The sequence below is a fragment of the Lagopus leucura genome, unplaced genomic scaffold, assembly GCF_019238085.1.
Source record: "Lagopus leucura isolate 7727_CA_CO unplaced genomic scaffold, USGS_WTPT01 Super-Scaffold_739, whole genome shotgun sequence".
In the NCBI taxonomy this organism is placed as follows: Eukaryota; Metazoa; Chordata; class Aves; order Galliformes; family Phasianidae; genus Lagopus; species Lagopus leucura.
The window spans coordinates 2,869,371-2,877,070 of NW_024962255.1; the positions used below are offsets into that span (position 1 = coordinate 2,869,371).

The window sequence follows — 7,700 nt, forward strand, 5'->3', positions numbered from 1 at the left end:
TTTCCAGATTATACAGCTAACTTCATTTGAAATGACCAAAAGATTTAGAGAAGGTGAAGGTCAAATTCCAAATACTATTTTGTTTTGCAACACATTCATTGTACCTTACAAAAAAAAAAAAAAACCAAAAAAAAAAAACCAAGCAACTAAAAACAACCCAAACAACCTCCTCCTCAAATGAGTGATTCAGGTAAAAAGAGGTATTAAGAAGACATTAAACCAAGCTACTCTGCAGAGCACAAGCTCATCTCTTTCTTTCTTTGGAGGTCACCTTGCCAGTCTTGCTTCCTGGTGCTTCAGTCTTGTCTTGCTGTGCATGCACCTTGCAGACTGGTGGCTACCACCACCATGGGCATGAGTCTCTGCTACTATTTCAGCCCTGTGCTGGTGTGAATATGGAAATTCTCCATTTGCATTACTAATCCATGATTGTTTATTCCTATTATTTATACCACTTTGTGGATGTTCTTTGTATTGTTTATTATGTGTCCCTTCGGAACAAATAAACATTTTAATTATGTTTATTTTAACATTTTTGTGCCAAGATAAAATTCAGACTTGTGATTGGCCCAGATGGAGAGATTCTGCTTACTGAGTCTTCTCAGACTGCTCATTAACAGCTGAAAAATAATCAGTTCTAAAGTAAGGGAAACCTCAGGAGGCATATATAATTATTATTTTTTTAAAAGCCTCAGGTTGAGTTGTGGTATCAGCTTAGATAATGAATGTGTTCAGCCAAGCAATCTTGGGGCAAGGGAAGATATTGGCAATGAATAATTTAGAGCAACCTTCTGAAAAAGTATTGTAATAGTGAGGATTTGGGAAAAGTGGGATAAGTGTGGAAAAAAGTATGACCTTTTTCTCTTTATAGCTCACGTACCCCACTTCATACCTGCTCCCTCATGTCTGTCTGTTTTCAGGGATAGAACCTTATCTCCAGAAAGAATCTGGAGCATTTGTGTGTTCCAGCTGCTCTGAAATAATTCCAGGTGACAACGATTTATTACAAATCAGCATGATTTTCGTCCCTTCTTTGTTCTGCCCCCCCAGCTGCAAATTCCTAACCTGATTGCCAGTTAACAGTCTGGCCAGCCTGAAATAAACAAGCAAAGGAGCTTTCAGCAGCAGCTGCAGATGTTTTGGTGTGAGTTCTTCAACTTGAACCATTGTGAAAAGGAGCTGTTTATTTAATTTTTTGCAGTTGTTTTCCTGGGTCATCTGTTTTATAGGATAATTGTCTTAAGGAATTAACATCTATGGAAAAATTAGGGCCTTGTTAAGACATAGTGAATACAAGTTTTGTCAAGAATAAAGGCTAGAAAACGGAACAAGGGGACTCTAACTTGACTTGTCTTTGTCCTGGGCAGACTGCTTCTGTTCTTCTGTCTATTGAAGTTTGAGATGTGATCCCTAAGTGTTTTGAGCTCTGTGGAATAAATGCTCAGTAAGTACTAGGTGTCATTATTTTAATCATTTTTTTTAGATTCTGTATGTATGCTGTCCTATTGAAATAATACTGGCATTTCCTCTAGAGTGCCTGGGAAGTGTACTATTTCTCTTTTCAGTGTGTACAAGCTCTTTTGGGAAAGGCCCTGTGTCAGAGCCATAGTGGATCAGACATGTCTGAGCACTGGGGATCTGTTTCTTACTACCAGAACAGCATTTGGTTGCTGAGTCGTTGAGAACTCCTGAAACCTTGTACCTTTGTTTATATTCCAACTGTTACGTTGCTTAGTGCATTTGAAAGTGTGATGCAGGGGACAGAACTTATGGGCTTTTAGCTGCAGGTCCAAGGTACGGTAGTTCCATAGTGAGAATGGTATTACATTTATTTAAGCTGATATATTTTTGCGTGTGGACATGTGTATATTGACTTAAGTATGTTTTAAGTCCATTCAGCCTGCACCTGCTAAATTGCAGAAAGCGAAAGCTGCCTTCAAACACTCAATATGGATAACAGAACATAAGCCATGAATTTATTCTGTTAACGGCCTCCAAATGTTCCCAGATGTGCCTTCACATTTTGTCTATTTCTTCTTAATCAGTAATTTGAGAATTGTACAGCAAATTAGGATAAAGGATTTCAGTAACCATAACTAGACGCGAAACTCTTATGAAGATGACGTGCTTTTAAATCCCTACAGATTCAGAAAGAGTGGGAGAAAAAAGAACTAATTTCCTGAAGACTTTTTCCAATCAATCTGTGCAATCGCCATTCAACTGCGCTCCCATTCCCATAGGACAACTTCCCCAGACAGCACATCTGCAGAGGTACGTGGTTACTGTGCTGTGCCCAGAGCACCCTCAGCTGTGACTTCTACTTCATCTCCCTCAGTTGAACTACTGGCAGCTATGGAAGGCTAATAATGAGCAGGTTGCCATAAGTTTTTTAGAAGTGGCAGGAAACATCTTAATGCAACCGTCAGTCTGTGCACGTACTGTAGGCTTGCTCTCTCTGATAGCCTGGAGCTTAAAAGTGCTGTTCTTTGCCAAGGAAGAGGCGGCTATCTTCAATCTGGCATCTGAAAATGACAAAGAGATCTATCAAACAGAATTAGGAGCACAGATCCTTCCTGTTCTGTTTAGCTTTGTAATTCAATCTGAGTCAAACCAGAGGCCTTGCCTGAGGAGAAGTGCTCCTTCAAATCTAATGAAGCAGTCCTCCGATTTACCATCATGTGAACATTAATATGTAAACTTCCTACGTATATAAAAGGTATAGGGCCATATTGTACTGACAGGAGTTATACTTCAAAGTATGCTGACTTTGAAGCTCTAGTTCATGCTCTCTGTAGACTTCTACGGCAACTTTACTGTTCGTCCTTTGATGCCACTCCAAGGGTCCTGACTGAATTTCCAACCCATCCCTAGGACTTTGTCAGGTTTTATGAGAGATTGTGAAAAGCTTCCCTGAGCTGCACGTTGCATGGAAGTCTTGAGAAGTTTCCTTATAACTTCATTGACTTGTGCCATAAATGGTCTTTCTAGACTTCTTTTAGAAACTGTTTAATGTTTGCTGTCCTATCCTGAATGTGACCTGTGATAAGACTATCTGGACCTCCTGCTGTTTTTTTTTTTTCTTTTTTTAATGTTCTCAGATAATTTAAAAAAAAAAAAAAATCTGTAGCATGTACATGTGATATGATAAAGATGTAAAAGAAAGTAGTATAAAAGAAGAACTCAGAATTCTCTGACTCAACATAAGTTTTCTATCATATTCTATTCTTTTTTACAGACAGTTGTTTTCCACCTGTTGTATTCCAAAATGCATCTTACCAGGGTCGCTACAACTGAGAATGCTTTTATGCTATATATTTACTTGAGAGGCTCTGGGTACTGTTGCTGGGATAAGACACTTAATAACTTCCCAAAAATGGCTCATGAGAAAAGTCATTGACCAAAGATATCTTGATCTGACTTCAGATGTTTTATTTTTCATTCTGCCTTGTTTCTCATCCACCTTTGTTTTCCTCTGTATCATCTGAACATTTCTATTGCAATTTCTTTGCTACAAACTGCCTTTATTATTTACATTCAGTACCTTCTAGAAAGATTCTAACCTCTGTTGCGTTTTTTGGGGGTACTGCTATTAGAAATACTGAAGTCCTTCTAAGGAATGCTTTTTAGCCTATAGCATCCTATGAATTTTTGTCAGTTTGCAAACATTAGCATGTTTTTCTTGTGACAGATAAGGATTGAGACCTGGCAAAATATCAGCTACTGGAAGAGGTACCTGAATGACTTCTTAGAAGACTCAGTGACACTTCTGTGGGCACATTTAGAAGATAAATCTTTGTCATATCTTTTGAGTTTGGTTTTGTTTGCTATACAGTTGAGATTTAAAAATGAGCATATAAAAAGTCATGAAAGGTACAGAACCACTTAGGGATGTTTTGTGGTAATATAGCAGAGATGCTAGAATATCGTATAGTAGAAATGCTGGGAAAAAAAAAAATTGTGAATGCTTCCTAAAAAGGGAATCATTTGGCTGAAATCTCAGGCTGGTAGAACCTGCGTAGGGTTGTGCATTCTTAGGAAAACTGCTTCTCCCATGAAGTTACGTATCAGTACAGATGGTTAGAAACAAACTCAAGCTGACTTACAGAGTTCAATGTTTGGCACATTTCAGTCTGAGATTCAAACTCTGCTGTGAGCATTCGTTACCAGAACTATGTTCAGGCTATAATGACTGAGGCATTGATTTCATTCCCTAAATTAACTTTTCACAGCTATTTTCCAAAATCTTTGGGGAATAATGAAACCTGAGTTTCTACATAGAATGAAACAAGATAGAGGAAAAAATACTGCAAGCAATGAAGTCTAACTTAGTAATGAAACTATTTAGTGCAAACTTTCTTGAGTTCACATGTAACCATATCCAGCCATTTCATGTTGTTTTAACATTCTTTTCATAACCTAGGAGCTACTTAAAAACTATGGTACATAAATGAAGTAACGTGAGTTTAATTTTTTTCTGTACAGATAGCAGTGAAGTATTCCTTCTCATCTGTAACGGGGGAAATTCTGGGATTCTCTCCTTTACCCTCATGCTGTTTAGCTGAGTAATTTTCCAGTAATTCAGGAGCTGGCAGCAGTGAAAGGCTGCAGCAGGAGCAGCATGATGCTCTCACAACTGAATGACTCCAGCATAGGCAACAGGCCAGTGCAGGACAACTGCACTGCAAAAGTGACCTGATGAGTGTCCTGAATGTGAACAGCAGGCTGATCTTTCCACTGTTGAAAGTGCTCCACGTGCCTTTGCACCCCCTGTTTTTCTTGCATGCTGCCTTTGAAGCCATGTACTATCCACCATGAAGTCTGTTGTTTGAGACTGTGCTGACTTCCCATCTAATTATTTTACTTTGGTCTATTTTCATGACTCTTAGAAGCAGAATGCTGCAGTTAAAAAAAGAAAACTGAACTGTCCAACCCTTTTTCTGTGCTGTAGCTTTCTTTGGAGATGATTGTCACTGATGGAGCATGATGCTATGGTATTTGACTGTCTTTTTCAGCAGTTACCCTCTTGTTTTGTTTTGATTCTGTGTATGTATTAGACCTCAACGCTTCTGTGTTCTCTAGTGTTTCTGTCAAGAACTATTTCTTAGTTCGTATGCATGCTTGAGTTGCAAATCTGTCTTGATGAGATTGGCATGCTAGCAGTAGATTCTATGAATGCACATGTTTTAAAAGCAATTTCACCTGAGGATAACAGCAGGCTGCTGTCTGGTTTTGAGATGGACAATCCTTGTACAGCCTAGAGATTTTCAGTGTAGGATTAGAACGTTACTCAGGCTGCTCTCTTGGTGCTGTGATTCCTTGTTGGAGTTGAAACTACCAAACGTAAAAATCCTGGGCTGGAAGAACTACTTGATCTAAAGTTTTCAGCTTAGAGATGGATAGTTCTACTTCTTGGATGCTTTTACCATTATGAGAAAGGTAGGCCACAGGCTAGAAAGAAATACTGCGTAACTGAGTGAGAGTGCTCAGGGTATGAGAAGCAGGTAAAAGCTTTTCTCTTTCTCTGTCAGCACTTAAGGTGTTGTCAACACAGAAACACTTAGCTCATCTCCCTACAAACATCAGGTGCAAATGTTACCTGAAATGGCAACTGCAACTGGGAAGTCCTGCTGGTTTCAGTTAGCAACTACATCTGAAATGTAGCAAGGGAAGCCTGTTTATTCTATTGTCTGGGTATGTGGATTCCACTAGAGGTGGTAATACAGGCTGTTTTAAGAAGACTAACCTTTATAATTGTCTTAAAAACAAAAACAAACTTACAAAAAAAACCCACAACTGCATAGCTGCTTTTATGGTACCCTTCCAATTGGCCAGCACTGCATCATAACATACAGGTCTGTCTCTGCTCTTTGCTATTCTATATGTTTTTTGATAATATAATGAAAAAAAGATGTATAGATCTTTGCTTCTGTCTTTACCTGTGTGATAACATGTGGGTCAAAGGTTAAGCTGATCTTATAAAGCTAGCTGTGAAACCTGAAGTCTGTGCTCACTGATCTCGAGCTGCAGCTCTGTGTGTTTGAAAGACTTGTGGCTGTGCTGAAGTGTCTCCAAGCAATGGGCTCTGTATTCCCATTCTGTATCCATACCTAATTAACCAGAATGTGTGGGTAGCACTGTGTGACTGTGACCTGAAAGTGTATCTGCAAACAGATGATACTGGAAAATAAATCTCAAATCTTAATTCTAGATTTTTTTAATTTTTTTTTTTTACTAATGGCTTTTGCTGAATGAAATGCCAGGCAGTGCAATCGGGAGGATGAGACATTCCAGCAGAAAATAACCTTGGAGTTTACTGCTGGTTGGCTCTGCCACTGGCCTTGCCATTTTAACCAATTAAGTCAGGATCTTTTGTGAGTTAAGAATGCAGCCAACTGGGACAACATTATCTGTTAGTAGAGGTCTTAAACTACCTCACGCAGTGTATTAATTCTGTTTTTCCAGCATTCAAGCTCCTGTGGAATAAGAGAACACTGAAAGAATTTTCAGTAAGAATTCTAGTTCCTTGAAAAGATGGGCAAAAATGTTGTGTTTGTCAGTAACCTCAGTCCTGGAAGTAATGAATTCTTAAAAATTTTTCAGGTGAAAAACTTTATACTACATCCATTTCAGATGGTAAAGGTGTGAAAAGACTGAAACCAGGGGTTACAAAATAGGAAATAGTGAGCAATCTTAATAATAGGTGGTGGAAATGTTTTGAAACGTAGGGAGAGTTTCTAGCAGTTGCTGGCAGAGGGGGCTGTGTGTCCGTGGTTAGCAGAGCATCTTTCAGCCAGGGAAACCCAGCAGGGGAACTTTAAGTCACTCCCAGCAGTGTGGAAGTGAGAAACGTATGACCTAGAAGTGTTTGAGTGGTTTTGGTGGGAATCATGGATGCCTTTTGCTTGGGCATAAGGTGAAAGAAATGCATCAGCTTTTGCATTGCTGCTTATTAATACTACGTACATAATATTTATTAAAATAGAGATACAACAGGACAGCATTGCAAACTGTGACTGCAATAGTGTAAGACTTAACTCATTGCAAGAAGACAAACAGGAGGTACTTGTGGGAAGTTTTGCTCTTTGATGCGAACCTGGTTTTAAGGCAGTTATGTAGAGATATTGGTAGACTAATTTGGTTTCTTGTAGGCATGTTTTTGAAGAATGCTGATAAGGGCAGCTTGAAAGGAAAGTTCATGTTCTCAATTTTCTGCTTTAAGATTCCCAGAGGAATGAAGTATACATCAGGGACATTAAAATGGGATAGTCATTAAACAATGAGAAATTTGTCTGAATTGATGATATAAAGGAATCATGCTGCAGAAAGGGAGAACGTTAATTTGATGTGTGCTTCTTTGTTACTTTACAAATGAAGAGAAAAAATAAGCAACAGCTTTTGAACAAAAGAAATAAATACACAATAAGCTGTCTAGATAATGGGAAAATAGGGGTGAAATTTGCCATATGCATAACCAATTTAGTAAAATAAAAATTTGCATATTGTGAACGTTAAGCTGCTAAGAATTCTAACTTGAGTACAGTACTTGTTTCCACTTAGTTATCCCTTGATGGACTCCTCTGAAAGTAGTCCAGTCTGAATTTAAGGCTGAAAGAAATACCAACACCTCTGACTGCAGTCCATTCTGTTGTAGTCAGAGAAGCTTTAACTGCTCTCCCGAAGCCTGGAGTGTTATTTGATCC

At 38.6% G+C, this 7,700-nt stretch overlaps 1 long non-coding RNA gene across 2 annotated transcripts; it reads left to right on the forward strand.

Annotated features, from left to right (window-relative positions):
- The first annotated feature begins 1,073 nt into the window (after positions 1-1,073).
- On the forward strand, positions 1,074-5,866 carry LOC122175535. Of its 2 annotated transcripts, XR_006177431.1 has the most exons (5): positions 1,074-1,144; positions 1,368-1,444; positions 2,145-2,271; positions 3,689-3,729; positions 4,483-5,866. It is a non-coding gene; the product is annotated as an uncharacterized LOC122175535 (long non-coding RNA). The 2 variants fall into 2 exon arrangements; XR_006177430.1 differs by lacking the exon at positions 1,074-1,144 and having other exon boundaries at positions 1,359-1,444.
- Positions 5,867-7,700: the final 1,834 nt, after the last annotated feature.